Here is a 16,909-nt window from a genome sequence, read left to right as displayed (position 1 = left end):
AGCTCGAATATGTATGTAGATTAAGCTCTCTTACATATCTGTCACCCGTTAAAGCTTGATAAAGTCTCATCGATGGTGCACTGATAACGTGTTTGCTTACTAACGCTAGAGCGCATGAGAGAGTCTAGGTTCAAAAAGAACCGTGTGTTTCGTAACAAGGACCAACCGTCTAAAGTAATACTTTACTTAACGGTTGCGTCGGACAAGAGCCCGGAAGAAACTAGTGACTTGCTATTACTAGAATTTCTTAGTCTATTTCGGTTCGTATGAAGCTTCTTGCTGGTACGTCACTGACTGGGCTCATAACAATGGGGTACGAATACATTCTACCAAGGAAAGCCGTCATGTGCTGGAATAGTTTGTCGCCACCAATATCAACACGAGATCTAGTTCTAAGAATATGTTTAGTATTCAAACAGAACGAATAGTTTTTGTCAGACATTTTTTCCCAAGGCTATAATTTGACTCGTCGTGATTTAGACTTTCCCTTTCACTTCTGCACTAGCTGCTTAATTTAATTGACTTGTATAAAATAAAGTAAAGGATAAATAAATAGCACCAATTACTTGTGATTAAATTTAGTTTTCAAATATTTACAAAATACAATTATTGCGTCATACAAGTTAAGGTACATAAGATTCCACTATTGACTTAATAATAAGGGATGTCTTGGATTGCAGTCTGTAAATACTGAGTGCTTTATTATAAGTTGGAGAATGCACATAGTTGTAGAACGTACTATGCCCTGTATGTGTGCATATGAAACGATCACATGTTACACCGTGGCAAAAAGTTTACTAAAGAAATGGATTTTGAGCAACTTTCAATATGGACAAGTTAGATGACTTGTTTTGCAAAATGCGTTTTTCTCAACGTATTTTTTATATTTGGGAACAATCATGCCCCAGCTAATAGAAGTCAGGAGCTGTTCCGCAGTGGATAAAGGTATCGGTGCGAAACGCGAAGAGACATCTTTCATTCCCGTCCTCTTTTTTGCATGATTAAGCCTGAAGAACTACTACTACTACTACTACCGCGGCACAGATGCATGTCAATTAATTTTAAAGTGGTCCTTGCAAACCTAAGCATTGTGTAGCAGCAAGTCAAGGGGCGCTGTGCGCGATCGAGATGGGTAGTTCACCCGTCCGGTAAACTTTGGGTGACCAGATATATCTTTTTCAACTACGGCTACCGTTGTTTAACTACATTGGCTTTTTTTAAACGACAACCAACCGTGTGGTTCGCAACTGGGTTCGTAAAAAGGGTGTTGTAGTCGTATTCTGTTGGGAAACGTAGATTGAACTTCTTCATATAATTACGAAAGCTGTCACCTAAATGTGGAGGAAAAAAGAAGTCGAGTCGGCAGATTAAACGGTCAACAGTGGGAGGTTCACCATTAAAGAGCTACAGATAAACTAACAATGAAAAACTATGATTAAGAAACGGCGCCCGACCTGTCCTGGAGGCCCCTCGGTACGCAAATCGGTCCGGGTGCAAGGCTTATCTTCTGCGTGTACGAAGAAAAGAGTTTGAACAAAAAGTTCTAACGAAAGGACACGTCCATGTCAGAGGCAACGACGGTGGAAAGCTCACCCAAGATAGTTATTACAGCTGAGATAAATATATTTAAAAATTACACGAACAACACAAAGTATACGATACACATATATGTTACGTGTTGCAAATAACGGGTAAAGCGTTCTTCAGTACCAAGATATACTTAAAATTAATTCAAGGTCATTTGTAATATATTGGCAAGTCATCATAGCGTATGTTAAGCCATGCATATAAGCTGAATAAATTTACAACGGAAAAGGGATAGTTGATCTAGTTTCTTCATTTTATGGTTATAAAGTATTTACTACGCATATGCACTTTTTTTGCCAACTTTAACTAGATTACAGTCTAATCTGTGTAGCGAAATATACTATTATCTTAATAATCGACACATAACAATGAATTCGATTCTAAATAATCAGGTTATCCAAAATACTCTGGGCCCAGAACACGGAGCACCATTGCTTGGCCTAAACATTACATGAGAAGAGGCTCCATGTTTCTCTAAGCCTGGACACTTTCATGAATAAAACATGGAGAGGTGAGCTTACCTGGGTGCCTATCACTCTTAGAACCTGTTGAGCGTACGACAGGATACTGTTGCGCCATTGTAATCAGCCAACAAAAGCAATTAAAAAAAATTTTTGAAACCTTCGTCCTACATGAACTTCGGATAGAGGCTACGGCTATGCTAGATAGAGTTTGGGAAATGAAAGAGTATGAGGAAAATTCAGAGTGAAAATACACTTATTAGAGACATGGTTATTATTGGTTCTGTTTTCTTCAATATTGTTACTTCCCGGAGCTACGAGAGGTTATCAAGCTTTTTTTTTTTCACACTTTTCGCATTGTTTTCACCAGTGTATTAATAATAAACAAGGTTTTTACTAAACAACACTCAACGTTACTAAATAATAGCACCGATGGTGTATGGTTACCATGTTGCTTCATGAGTAGCTTGGAGCAACCCCGGATAAATCCAGCTGGATATCTAGCAGGGACAAACTGGCTTATGTTATACCAAATGGGCAATATTTACTTTATCTATACTTTACAATAGAAAAGAAAACTCAAGAAAGCGTTGGAAAATATAACATTTACAGCTTGTTAAACAGCAGGGGTGCGACCAACAACAATTCCAACTGGACAACATAACTGTTCCTGCTAATCTCTTCCTATTTTGCTCATTTTGCTTTGTCTCCATGTGGCCACCTAGCTCCAACGTGCCATCGAACATATTTCGTCTCTCTTTATTTATGTGTCTAACCCCTGCGTGTGTGTGTGTGTGTGTATGAAAGCATTAGTTAGAGCTAAGATAAAAAAAACCTCATAGCTCTCAAAATCTTCACTCCTCTCTCGCCCCTTTTTACGCTATCACAGTATGTTTGCATATTATATATTGTGATCTCTGCTCTTTGAAGTTGAGTTTCCGCTACGATAGCCGGTGGGAACCGCCGCGAAATACAAGCGGAAGCGGAATAATGCCAGCAAAATTGTAATGTCGGCGCGAACTTGGAACGCTACTCTGAGACTTTTGGACAGTGACGAACCTTAAAGGTTCATACGCTTTTTCTTGTACCATCGCGAACGACAGCGTTTCCAAAAGATGATGCCAAAAGCAATGAGCTTTCATCTATGAATCAACGAGCGTTGCCTGATTCTAGTTTGCTTATTTGGAACCAATTGCATTACCGAACTGGTGCGGCATCCCTCAGATACGACAAACACGTGGCGATGGTTGTTGTGCCATCATGTACAGCAGGGACGCGCTAAGTCGCGTTTTACTGAAGAAGGCTTTTTCTATTTAGTTAGCCGCCCTATCCCTTGTTGGTTTTTTTGCGTTTGACACAAACAGAACGTAGAAAGGAGACAAATAACATTGTATAACTATCTGGATTAAACTATGCCGAGGAGCGAGAGCGAATTTTGCAGGCTCATTCGACGACGAGGATGTACGGGTGTGAATATAAAGTATAAGATGCTATTATCAGAGAGCGAAACAAAACAAGATAGAAAAATACTTCGTATCAAGTGATTCCTACTTGGAAGCAGAGGTAGATGCTGTACTGCGCTTGGACCTGCGCAAACAACAACATGGATAGGTTCTGCTTTATGTTAATGCCACCATCGATCTGCTACCCCTACTGCTACAAGCACCACTCAGGGTTTCGGCGATACGCCTCGCTTCCGCAGGCTGTGTGACCCCCCATTGGACTATTTCTACTCCATAACCTTAGGTTTCGGCTAAAGAGAGGCCGACGAATGCTTCAGCTTCTGCACTTATTTGGACTTCAATAAATTCGCTCATTCCACTAATTTAATAGATCCGATATCACTTCTGTCGTAATGATCTCACGATTCGATCCACAGTAATGAGCATAAACAATAACAATACATACAAACAACAAAAAAACAATTTTTTGAACGTTTACGTTTTCGTTGACACCACGAGTGTCGTTTAGGTAGTCCATTGAGTTGTCAAAACAAGTTAACTAAAGATCAGAACAAGTTTTGCATGAAGAATACATAGACATTTATGCTCTTAGTAAGTTTCGTTTCTGTATAACGCTGCTGGCAACTAATGGTAGCCATCACTTTAAGAAATAAGCTCTGATCTTGTTGTACCCGCAGCCTGAAACAATTAATTCTAGTCAATCGCTGGAGGGGCCTTCTCGCTTGGCTTCATTGTATGCGTACCTTTTAGCTTGTGGTGAGTTCCTGTTCATGCTCTTGTACAGTGTCCTCTATAGCCAGGACGAAGGCCGCAGTTTCAACCCATCCCTCACCTTCAAAGCAAATACCTTTTACGGACGCCTCCAAATTCCCTCTTCAGGACGATATTTGCGGCAAAAACTTTTGTCTTCTCTTATATCCTTTCATGGTGGTGCTATAGAGCTTTGAGCAGTATAAAATGATTCCCACCTGTCTCTATGTTTCTATTGTTGCTCAATGGCACCTTCTGCTTATGGCCGTCTGTTCAGAACAGCCACCCAACTCGATGCTTTTGCAGGTGGCGCACATTTAGACTGTTCACCTGCTATTTTTCCTTTGCTCCACTCCCAGAAATCGGCCCTCCCATGGGGCATTTCTTCCGTCTGGGTGCCGCGGAAACGAGAGCTGCGCTCGAATCACTTTGGGGAAATGACCTGGTTCTTGCTATCGCTGGCCGAATCGAGGAGCATTGTAGGGTCGAGATCGAGGGAAGAGAAAAGGAACAGCCAAGCCATGCACAAACCCAATCTGGTGAAGTGCCTTTTTGGGATAAAGGCCAAGCGGGAACTAATGGTAACAATGTGGAGGACAGGGGTGCTGCTCGCGGTGGCAGGTTACAGTGGGGTGGTATTAAGTCAAGAGTGATCATGGGGCCTTGGATGTCTCGAAAGTGTGAGGGCTTCGAAATATTAGTGTAAACAGTCCAATTGTTTGTACAGGTGGCAGAAAGACACAGAACAAAAAACACATGGCATTTAAAATCGGTACAGACTACGCACAGCAGACGTTGTTACGTTAATAAATTCAAGACTTCGTAACAATATTCAGGTTACTTCAGCTCCCGCGTTTAATTCCAGTGGCTTGATCTTATGTGATTTCTAGTATCATAAGTTGAGACGGCTTTGTGACAGTGTAACACTATTTTGGTACAAAAAGACTATTTCATATAGTAACTGCAGATAATAACTTTCAAATATCAAATAGGCTGTAAGTTAAAGACCAAATCAAATCGGTGTTGGAACTATCAGTAAGTAACCGATCGTGCACGATGTTTTTTTGGCCGCTGGCGATTTCATCTTCAGCTAACCTCCTGTCCAGCCTATCTGCTAGGTACAGCCACCAACTACGCAGGATCTCATTGGTCTACAACGAGATAATTGAAGCTCAGGATTTAACGCTGCGCAATAGTGATGCGAAACATTTAACTATATCTCTTCTGCAAAACCGGTAAGATTCACCGAGCACCTATATATGGAAGAGTGAGACCTGTTATCTATAACACTCTCGCTAATGACAAAGGTTACTTAGAAGAATAGCAGTCAGTAAGAGTTACTAGCAAGAACAACAAATAAATCCGTTAACATTGGTAGTAAAGTGTAGCTGGCTTCTGAGCATTGTCTTGTGTTTCTGTTCGGATATTCTATTAAACAAAATCGTATTTGGCTTCTTTACGTTTTTGACACAAATTGATATATATGCATTGATCTTAAATGACGACATATCGGTGGAGAACGATACTGCCCACTTAGGTACTTCGTACATCGCTTTATATTAATAACATATAAATAAACAAAAAATACACATAATATAAATAAACAACCGGTATCGCGTTCTATTAGTGTGCAAATATGCAAACTAGGTGTGCATAGAAGCTTCTCAGGGCCAGCTTATTGAATGCAACTTTCCCGCTTACTTCCATACATACCGCTGTGCACCTAGAATGACCAATTCATGTTCATCATTAACGCTGTGTTTGTTTCGAGTTTGGCGTACGTTTTTTGAGAGACAAATAAAAGTTTAGACGTCGTTTTATTGGGTTCCGGCATGCCCAGCATAAACCTGTATGATTCAGCAGCAATAAAACGAAAATCCTATACTGTACAGAAACGAATCCACAAGTCTGAAGTTGGGCTTCAGACACAGTTCGCACGATATTGCACATTGGGGCCTGGAAAAGTTTTACAGAACCTAAAACTGTCACATAACCACCCCACCGTTTTCAGTCACCATAGTGATCTCAAGGTTGCTTTAGCAGTTACTGAAAAATATTGCATCTAGGGTATTTGTCATCAGTATTGTACGAACATTACACTTTTCTTTAATTTTTTTCCCTTATTTTCAAGTAATTTTAAACATTTGGCGCAAGATTATGAGGTTTAGCATTTGTTGAACTTAGACATTTAAGAATAATTTCATTCATAATGATTATATAATTCTGACTTATATTATTATAATTTAGACTTTAAATTTCAGATATAGCCTAATGGCTCATTTTATTTATGCGAGACCCCCGCAGACTTCTATCTTGAATCTCTTAGAATTAGATTAGAAAGAGGCTAGCAACATGAGGACACTTGGGTACCAGTCTTCGTATATGTGGTGCATGAGAAGCCTAGGCAAAAGATAGATTCTACAGAAGAACGAAACAGCATATGGAAAAATTTGTTTGTGTTGTACAGACTACGCCATCAGGTTCTATCTTTCATTTCATCAAGGAACACGAATAGCCTCTGAGGGCAATTTATTTTGGCGCAATCTTGCCTTGCTTAGGCAAATAGCTATACTTTTTTAAAGTATATAAATGCTTAGAAAAATTACCTATAGGGACGCATGCACTGGACTTTAATTGACAATCAAGCAGAAGCTCTCCTTAACTATGTAGCTCATTTTTATCGAATCTCATCAGCGATCATGCAATTTATAAATAGAAAAAATTATTTATTTTGAATTTCGGCATATATTTGCCGATTTGGCTTTTCACATAGACTCAATGGAGTACACAGCTTTTGTTGATTGGCAGAGTAGAAATGGAAATAAGGCAGAGTTGAGAATAATTGATCTAATGACCCGCGTTATCAAGGAGATATTCGGAATGAATTGGGACACCCATTGGCAGACTATTTCACACAACGAAATGCGTTTATCCACCGTTCGTAGTGTTAAAAAAGGGTAGGCTTTTTAACACCGCAAGCCCACCACGGCACTGTTAATAACGGCAGCTGTTTTTATGTTCGTTTTTAGAATACGGTAGACGATCAGCTATTTTCCAGCTTTCTGTTTCGTTGAGATTATAAATTTTAAAGAAATCTGCCGTGTCTGTCGTCGTCATCATTATTCGGTCTCTTAAAAGTCCTACGAAGGCTTCCACACACAGAAACAGACCATCTTTGATAGAGATTAGACAGAAAATTCATCAAAAAATGCATTTAAAAAAAAAGCAATTTCTGATTAGCCCAAATCGTTGGTGCGGAAATTACAGGCTGTTCTAAGGAGCGATCACTGCCTTTCATGTGAGATTCATGTAGGCAATAAAAGTTACCACCAGTTTTTGAGGCTTCTTACATCGTTGCGTCTTTTTGTACCCTTATAGAGTCTTAGATGTTTAATACATTCAGTGTACTATCAGTTGCATTATTTTTAAATTGCCCTTTAATTTAAAATCATAAGCAAAGCACTTACCCTTTTTGGTTTATTGTGTGCAGCATGGCTGAGTATAGACATACAGAGGCCATTTAGCCACGGTTCACGTTCCAAATATTCTTCACGAATTTAGGCGTGTCTCTATCCACATACAACATCCCGTCCAAACATTTGTTTTCATTTAGATTGCGGCTTATAAACAAACAACACCCATCTTATTCCGTTCTTATCCAAACATCCAGTGTGTGTGTCCTGCGACAAGGTTTCAGCAGAGACAGCATTAGTTTTGATCTAAGGCCAATTACGCTGATGATGTTTGTAAAGTATCTGTGGCGTTGCTGGTAGTCATGCTTTTTATACTGTCTAATCGTGGGAGAATACATTCCAAAAAGAACACCGTTTCTCTTATTGCCCAACTCAGTAGACGGTCGTTGTCTGTAATAGGGCTTGCTACTAGCTCCTTCCGCTAGCATAGTTCGAAGGTGCAGGCGGAATAAAGATGAGGGTATAAGAAGGGCCGGTCGAAACACGTACTGGTTACTACTTTGCTCGTCCCGGGCCAGACGTGACCCACACGTAGCCGTTGTGCCTCAACGCCTTTCTGCTAAACCACAAGTTAAACACATTCTGCTGTGCCTGCTTTCTGCTGGGTTTCCGCAAAGGAGTCAATTTTCGTCATCCTGGTCTGGTCTCTGCTTGTACAATCTTGTTACCGTACGTATTGAACTTGTTTATGGCATCTATTACTCATAGCAAATCATCGAGATTTTTTCTTTGCATCGGACAGGCGGTGACAAACTCTGCGCGGAAAGCACCGTAATCCGTTAGTTATGAAATTAAGCGGGAATATTCCTATACATCTAGCAGATACTTTATGCTTAGTGGATTTAAAGACACGAGTAGTTTTGTTAGATATACACATGTATCGCATGAGAGACATACAGTGAACACTACGATATTTTTCGAGATATGTTGCTTTAGTTCTGTTAATCAACCTGCAATAGAAGAATATATTGACTCTGTTACCCAGCAGTATATTCTTCCAGTGTTTCCTTACTCTACGACAAATCTCTCATATAATTTTATATATAGTCCATATTTTATTTGACATTAAACCGTTTACATCAAGGAATAGCGTCAATCACAAATGAAGCGCTTATATTTTTCTTTTTGAATTTAACAAAAACGGTTTCTCAAAAAGTCATACAAATATTGTGCAGACATACGTTTATACTTTTCCTTACGATTAATCGTCACGAAGGGCTATATAGAAACTTTTTAACTGGTATATAATGAACTATGTGGCCGGTCGTAAACAGATTAGTTTGAATCTTTTCTTCTAGGACAAAGATAAGTTAGATAAACTCTAAGGATAGAGTTTAAGGCTCGAAACAATGTAAGAGTGTAAGTGGCATCGATCTCGACAAAGCGTTTTCAGTTACGTGAAATGGCACAACAAGATAGTTCATCAACAGTCCAGCCCATGCGTTCAACAGCCTACAAAGGGCAAAAGAAAATAGCGCCAACAGCATACGTAGAGCAAGCTGTTTGAGAAAATATCACTTGTAAGGAAGATGAAAAAGGGCATTCCCACGTAGCCCTGGGCTCCGGACACGTCGTCCATCGGGGACATACATTTTTCCAGAAACGATTCTGCAACAGACCTTCACTCGACTTCATTTTAATACCGCGAATCGCATATGCGACTGTAGCAGCCCCTGTAGTGTCCCTCTCTTTTTCGCTTTTGTTTGAAAATCGCGATCGGATTTCCATCGGCTTTGTCGGACCAAAACGCCGTCTTCCTTTTGCGTTTTTTTCCGCCGCCGCTTCTGCTGTGCAGTAGGTCTGTCTACGTCGAACTCACAAAGCCTTTCTTCCGGCTGCCAGCAATCGAGAAGCTACTAGCGAATCCGAAATCAGCCTATGAGATGCAAGCTGGTAGCTTCGTAGAGTAGAACGCCTAGCTCTACATTTTGCTATAGTACCTTGAAGCCGGTACGCAATTTCTAGACAGCTGACGAAACGCAAGTGTGGCGCGGAAGACAAGGGGGCAAGAAGCGGGAGATGGGGCTACTAGCTTAGACAACAATAGCAACATATATAGAAAGAGCTTGGAATTTTAGAATCGTGTGTTCGTTTGACAATAATATCTGTCTATTTATTTGTCTAGCTGTCTATTCCAATTCTGTATAAGCTAAAAAGCTAGCGTTGTCTATAGGAAAATACATGTCCCTATGCGTTATACGTAGGTACATATTTGTATGTATTTCATTGTGAGCAGCGTAAAGAGAACCCGAAATATCAGTGTACAACATATTATCAGGCCACACATAAAAAACATCTCCCGCAACCCTATCGCGAAAAGTGTTACTTTTCGAGTTAAGTCAGTAGTCGTATAATCGGGTCTAGGTAACAATTTGCCAAATAAAACAGAATTGTAATTATTCATTTTTTTAAAAGGTAGCTCTGTGAGCAGTACCATAATAACGACGTTGGTTTCTATACTATTTCTATAGTAATAATTAGCTCAAATAAGAGCGTCTGCCTATTGTTGGAGTGAGTTCGTTCCGCTTTTATGTCCGATCATCTGTAGGCATTTTTTTTTTAAGTACTAATTACGCTCAGCTACCATCATCGGATCAATAGGGTAGCTTTATAGTCTGAGATATTATGAGGTATCCCTATGCACCTCTAGGTCACCTAAAACTTCTCTAAACGCTTTTTTTTTTTTCGTTTCGCCGATTGACAATGCTTTTTCCGTGATCCGTTATTCAGTCACGATTTTCTAGTGGGCATGCTGGTGAAGTTATACGTTATATCAAGTATATAGCAGTTATAATAAACTGTGTATTAATATTATCGGTTGTTATGGCGTCTATTTCTTGATATTCGTTTGTGGGAAGAGCCGACGTGTGCTGTTAACTGATTAACATTCCCACTGCTTCCCACCTAGAAGCGGCGCATTGTGTGGCTACACCATCAGGGAGAAGAAACGCCTCGAGGGCCCAGCATCGATAATCACTTGCCTTAATGGCATTCTGGAGCCAACGCGTCGCATCGAACGTCAAGGCCGTCACAAGAAGCCAGCCTTTCCCTCGCCTTTTGATATACGCCTACCTCGCCCATTGTCCGATATAAAGATCCATAAGGACTGCGATCATATAAAAAATGAAACCTGAAATGGATGCTCAGTGTAGCAGCATCAAACCCGCGACTGTTTTAGGACTTTTTAGCCGATAGCTTGGTTCGTATATGCCGCACTTCAAAATCACTATATAGCTGATCAATCAGGATATCGATGACTATTTGCAATTTTTTTTTCCAAACATTCTGCCATCTACAAAACACGGATCGCATGAGGTGGAGGCTTTTTCTCACTTCTAGCTTATGAGCATCTTTTATTTTTGTCTTTATTTATATTATTATTTATTACTATTAAAGGTATTTTATTCTATTAATATTCCGTAATTTCACATTTTGAACGTCACCGACGCGATGCAGTTTTGCTGATTTGTCGCATCGTCGCAAGTTTGCTTTTGTATGCCCAGAGGATAACGGCTATACTTCTGTTGAAAAACGCACATTTTAGGTGGTCAGTCATTCATGTGTTCAGGAGCTTGGCCTACACTAACCTGAGTACAACTATCTTTAGTAACTATAAAGTCCTAGCTCTTACTATTTCAGTAATATATATTATATCAGTTTTATCCGTTATATCATTATAATCTATGTTTTGGCGTTTATGTCAACGTCATAGCACTCTATATCGTATTCTTTGCTAGCTACTGATACATCAGCGCTGGGGCGTATGCTCGATACTGGCCGATTAAGCATCGTCATCGCCACCAATGAATGAATATATTAATTCTATACCGTTTCGAATATGGTTTACTCACCTCCCAATGCCTGGAACTTAGAGACCAATTACATCGGCTAATTATAATACATAGCATTACGTAGCAGTCAAATAACACGGTTTACGGTGCTATTCGATTGGTTTCTAGCACCGTCATCGTCATCACAATCATGATCCGGATCTTCTCCTTGTTTGTTTCATTGCTCGACCTCTGGTCCATCCTGCATAAGTCCGTCCTGTTGTTTTGAGGAAGAACCTGAAATCAAGGCCTAGGCAGGATCTTCGGCCTGCTGCAAAACGGGCCAGAAGCTATAGCAGCGAGGAGGGGATCGAAGAGGAGCCATAGACTGGCACCACCGATGGGAGGACAGAGAACAGGATCTGATCAAACGCCATAGCCGCCGCCGCCGCCTCCGGACGGGCAAAACACGCAGGCATCTGGAAGCTGTCCGGTTTGACCTCAGGTTTCGATGGATCTTGTGTGCGTGTGCCCGACCGTCTGATAGATATATTCCCACATATCACATCACATGATCCGATGTACTGCGGCCGGAGGGTTGTCCGAGCTCCGTGCATTGGGGCCCCAGATGCTCATATCGTATACTAGCGCCCTCTGTTAGGGTCGGTGCGGGCGAGCACCGCTGAGTGGGGAAAGCTTGCAAAGCTGCTGATCCATACAGATCACAGTGTCTATGTGAGACCCCTTGCACAGGCACGTTCATTCGTAGCCAGATGTATGTGTGCGTAACACAGCTATCACTTCATTCACTTATAAAGACGACGGGAAGCAGATGTATGCGCGCGGTAAATAAAGTTGAACAATAAATACGCGGAAAGCAAAAGTTCACCTTTTCGTTTCAGGTGTTCTTAAACGGACGATTTTAGGAGATTTAGTTCACAAATTCGAGATTATGTTGATGGGGAGGCAATGCTAGGAAAAATTATTGACCAATCAATCTCAAAGTAATGTCAGCTATTTTAAATAAAATCAGGCCAAATTAAAACAATTTGCGTTTAATAAGTAAAGCTGACTAGATAGGCTTTTAATGATTTAAATTATTATTTTACACGCTAGTTTGAATGAAAACAAAGGGTGGCTTGCAGGATGAAAACTAATCGCGCAACTTAGTGAATACTTGAAACTTTAACCTGAGGTATTCTCTTGTTCTCTGTCAATCTCTATAAATTTAACAGGTTAGTTACGTCACAATTTTTCTTGCTCGAAGTACTTGTAATTCTAATGAAGCGGAGTATATTCTATCTAGTGTCCTTTGTTTTTGTTCTCTCGACTGCTTTCGAGATCGCTTTATGATTGCACAAACTAATACGAGCTAGACTGGGCTCCTATATTTGATGTTTCATATGTATGCAGCGACAGGGCAAACCCTTGCTGTTATCCAAGAGAAACATAGTTTCAATTTGGCTCAGTCTATCGAAATGGTAAGATAATCGGCCGCGAAAATGACAGTGAAAAAAGGCAAACAACCCTGATCGGCGCGAAGGGTCAGTAACCGCTCATGCATACGACTAAACGCTTCCAGGTAAGCGCCGTTCGAACGCTGCAGCGATGGCTGGCTCAGACCCAGCTTAGAGGGGACTTCACAAGCTACGTAAATCGTAGCAGTGTCATTGGCAACTGTTACCGCGAAGTAAAGTCAATTTTGGGCACCATGCTATAAATTACGTGTTGGCATTCTATATTAATATACACATGGGCCATACCGAAACACGAACCCAGTCACGATCGGTTCTGAAGTGTGTGTTTCACAGATCCGGCGGTCCCTGGTGGAGTGATCGTGGGAGGACGTTTCGGAGTCGATCGTTTTGCGTAGACCTCAAAACCTTTATATTTTCTGTTTACCGTTTAAATAAGGTATGCAGATATTATTTCAACGCGTACCTTTTCAAATACTGTCTATGAAAGAAATTGTCGTGACCGTTTTATAGTGTCTGAAGTGCGTCGAGTCCGCTTTGAAGAAATGCTTATTAAGAAAGTTATGTGTTATGCCCTATGAAGTTGTTGGTAATTAATAGTACACGAATCACACCTCATATAATATGCTCAATCAAAAATCTAAAAACTAGATAATATTATAAGTGGCTAATGTTCGATTTGCTTAGTACCTGATTTGTAAAATGCGGATTTCGTAGTAGTTTAGTAACGACTTCACCACTTTTGAATTCTATTTCTATTAGATATCGTACGATCAAACTATTGTAAAAAAAAAAAAAAATAAATATTAGTAAGGGGTTAGACATACCTTCACTAGCCCTTCACCTCTATATGCTTATACGAAAATCTCCCGAAATCTCTCGACAGATTACGACACCGTGATGTCGACAGGATAGCTCGCCCTTCACAGATGCAATATTTAAACTTAAAGATAATGATGGAGGCTCGATGCAACGGAACTGTCATTTTCAATGCGACATGAGCGGTTAGAAGGGTGCATCAAATGATAAGAGGCGGCCACCAACGTCGTTTCAACAAGCAGGTGAACGTCCTCATTGCGCATCACGTACGATATCATATAGGCCTTTGTACGTCTCGCCATAAATTAGCCTGCAAATTTACGACTACTGCACGTACAGGATATAAAGCCATAGGTAGACAGCGATCTTCAGTACGTTGTTTCACTATGCTTTGGATTGTGTTATAGGGATAGTGTCATATGAATTCTCTGTCAGACAAATAATTCTTGGCCTTTCATCATTTTGACATATCGTGGAGCGTACACACGTTAATGTACTATATATACACGTATAGGTTAAAGGACTATCACAACAGGCCTATTCTAAGTGGCAACTGCGCTCAGACTAACCTTTCTGTTCATCGAAATTATCTTCATTATACCACTGCAATCTGCTAGGTACGGTCGAAAGATAGTTCAAAGAAAGGAAATAACGGGACAAAAGTACAAACAATGGCGACATGATGTATTAAATCAGGACCGACAGTGATTCTCATTTGTTTTTCTTGAATTGAAATGAATCTTTGAGATGAAATGAAAAAAATCTTTATTTACTTACATATTGATATTAGTAAACCATCGAAGAGCAAATCCTCGTAATACTGTTATTCCTATGAACGTCGCATTTGGCCATACAGGCTTCTTTCCTGTTACAGCAAAATGTATTTGGCACACAGTTTATACGGAGCCAAAAACGTTCACCATATGTGTGTGCGTGTCTGTGTGCAGGACGTATATGAATATGTATACGGGACGCTCCGTCATAGGATAAGACATATTTTGGCATTTACCTCTCATAAGGTAAAAGCTAGACAGATGATCATCTTGGGATACGCAAAGGGTAAGTTATATTTTCGGTGCGCTTTTCCCACAGCACGAACTATCATGCCGAGTTGGATTTTTCTGCATTTCTCCTGACGTGAAAACGTGGACGAGACGAGCACTGCTCGTTCGTCCGCAATTCCAAGGACGTTTTCACATTACTTAAAACCAAATTTCCTATGTTTGAACGAGTTCGGGTGGCATGATGTCATCAGACCTCCTTCGTAAAGGCTAGACCGTTACAAAGTACCTATAAATGCTCACAAGATTTTCACGTATGTCTTTCTCATACTCGTACGTCTAGATTTATTGAAATTTTATTCAAAAAATTACACATAGCGCACTTTATTTTATTTATTATTAGTATTAACAGCATCTATTTGCGACTTGTCCAAGCACCGATGGTGTTCTATTCAATGCAGGGTTGAACCGCGATTTGATCAGCTATACATGTTTACTAAATTTTATTATACCATATTATAAAAGCGCAATATAATTTTGACAGCTAAAAATGCTTTCGAACATTTTGTAAGAGCGAATCAAACATTGCTTGATAAACTGGGGCTGGGGCTGGGGCTGGGGCTGGCTCTGAACTCAAAGTCTCTGCAGCGAAACCCCCAAAAAACAACGAGGCCGCTTGTGTTCGCAAACGTTGTCGTCGTATTAGCCGTGAGCTTTTGTGTTTACTACCGCCATAAGCGTAAGCGCTCATTCGTACAAAGTAAAGATCGACACGACCGTGTTTCCTGTGTTCAATACGATATCTATCTTGTTACTTAAATCAGTATCTACTATTTAAGAAAATCGTTGTTTGCAAGATTGGTCGGATGTGTTACTTTATATAATAAAGCTGCGGTTGATTCAACACAATTCTGTTACTTATGATAAAATCTGATGCAGACCCGTCGATTCAATAAACACTGTCTAGGAAAACATCTGTATCTGCGAAGCTGTCGGTAATAACAGAATTGGCCATAAGTATCGATAGAGTCAAGCGTTGTTGCCAAGCGTCAATGTTGCTAGCGTAAAAATTTTTCCCCGTTAATCGAACACGTAGCATCGATTCGAGTGCTAAACTATTGCTGTAAAAGGCAAAACGATGATAAATCAAGCTCGGCTTTAAAATAAAACATAAACGATGACTGAACCCGTGCTAAAAGTTGCTTCGGATTTTTTACAACGTCGATTTTAATTGATGCGACGAAACAGCTTCCCCAGTCTACCAGGACCCGATTAAAGAGGTCTTCGGCGTGTTAATCCAAATCGTCCACGGGTACTATCTTCAAAATCAACCAGCGGGTACCATTTATTGTTCTCGCTATAATGCAATGGCAACGCGCCTCTCCGCTGAACTTACCCACTTATAAATGTTGGATCATTTGCTACCTTTTTAAGGCTAAGAGGGACTGCCAACAGGCCGCGTATATAACAAAGTGAGCGCCAACTTTATTGAATGTAAGCAGTTGGAACTTCGCAGAGCGAGCATACCCAGATGCTTAGCTTATTAGGTGCTCGGAGTATACCGAGGCATCACCGCCGACTGGGGACTCGTGATCCTCAAAAACGGTGCCAAATTCACCGCAGCAATTTTCCAGCCTTCACTCGGCGCCCCTAATATATGTTCTAAAGGCAAGTGGGAGAGCTAAGCGGTTTGCCTTTATGGGGGGCACAGCGTGCCAGCCCGGAGCAAAGTGTTCTTGTCCCCTGCTCTGGTGGCTGACCGAAGCCTTAACCCCCTTGTCAGCGCCGTTAGAATGCCTCACAAGTCGTTTGCCAGCTAAGGCCTTTGTATCCTTCAGAACAAGTAATGAGGACCCGAGAACACGAATACACGCGTTTCTTACCAGCGTAGGAGGCCTGCGTGAGAGTCTCGATTGTGCAAAATATCCTATATCCGTCAATCCACCACTTCAACATGCTGCAGTGCATAGCACGAATTTATCGTCTATTCTAGGGTCTGAAAATCATACAAGACTTTGCCGAGAACATTGCAAATGTGAAGCCGCATCGGATGTTTTTCCGTGTTTTCAGGATAGCTTGAAATGGTTGCGTCGTCAAGTATATATATATA

At 40.6% G+C, this 16,909-nt stretch overlaps 1 protein-coding gene and 1 long non-coding RNA gene across 6 annotated transcripts in view; one reads left to right on the top strand and one right to left on the bottom strand.

Annotated features, from left to right (window-relative positions):
* LOC111248010 (uncharacterized) overlaps positions 1 to 16,909 on the bottom strand; it is an 81,366-nt gene that overhangs the window by 40,175 nt on the left and 24,282 nt on the right. Inside the window, exons 1-2 of one of the 5 annotated variants that reach the window (XM_086984252.1) lie at positions 8,224 to 8,352; positions 7,729 to 7,941 (exon numbers count right to left, since the gene is read on the bottom strand). The exons of 2 other annotated variants lie outside the window; for them this stretch is intronic. The gene's annotated coding sequence lies outside the window, so the exon portion shown is untranslated. Of the gene's footprint in view, positions 1 to 7,728; positions 8,490 to 16,909 lie in introns of those variants that run through there. 2 more of the 5 variants (XR_002672368.2, XM_086984251.1) reach the window with 2 other exon arrangements.
* LOC111248011 (uncharacterized) lies at positions 8,282 to 12,533 on the top strand. Its single transcript, XR_002672370.2, has 3 exons — positions 8,282 to 8,403; positions 10,643 to 10,933; positions 11,694 to 12,533. It is a non-coding gene; the product is annotated as an uncharacterized LOC111248011 (long non-coding RNA).

Source organism: Varroa destructor, unplaced genomic scaffold, assembly GCF_002443255.2.
Source record: "Varroa destructor unplaced genomic scaffold, Vdes_3.0 BEIS01000003.1, whole genome shotgun sequence".
Classification (NCBI taxonomy): Eukaryota; Metazoa; Arthropoda; class Arachnida; order Mesostigmata; family Varroidae; genus Varroa; species Varroa destructor.
The sequence above is the reverse complement of the archived record's forward strand: the minus strand, read 5'-3'. Positions and strand labels throughout refer to the sequence as shown.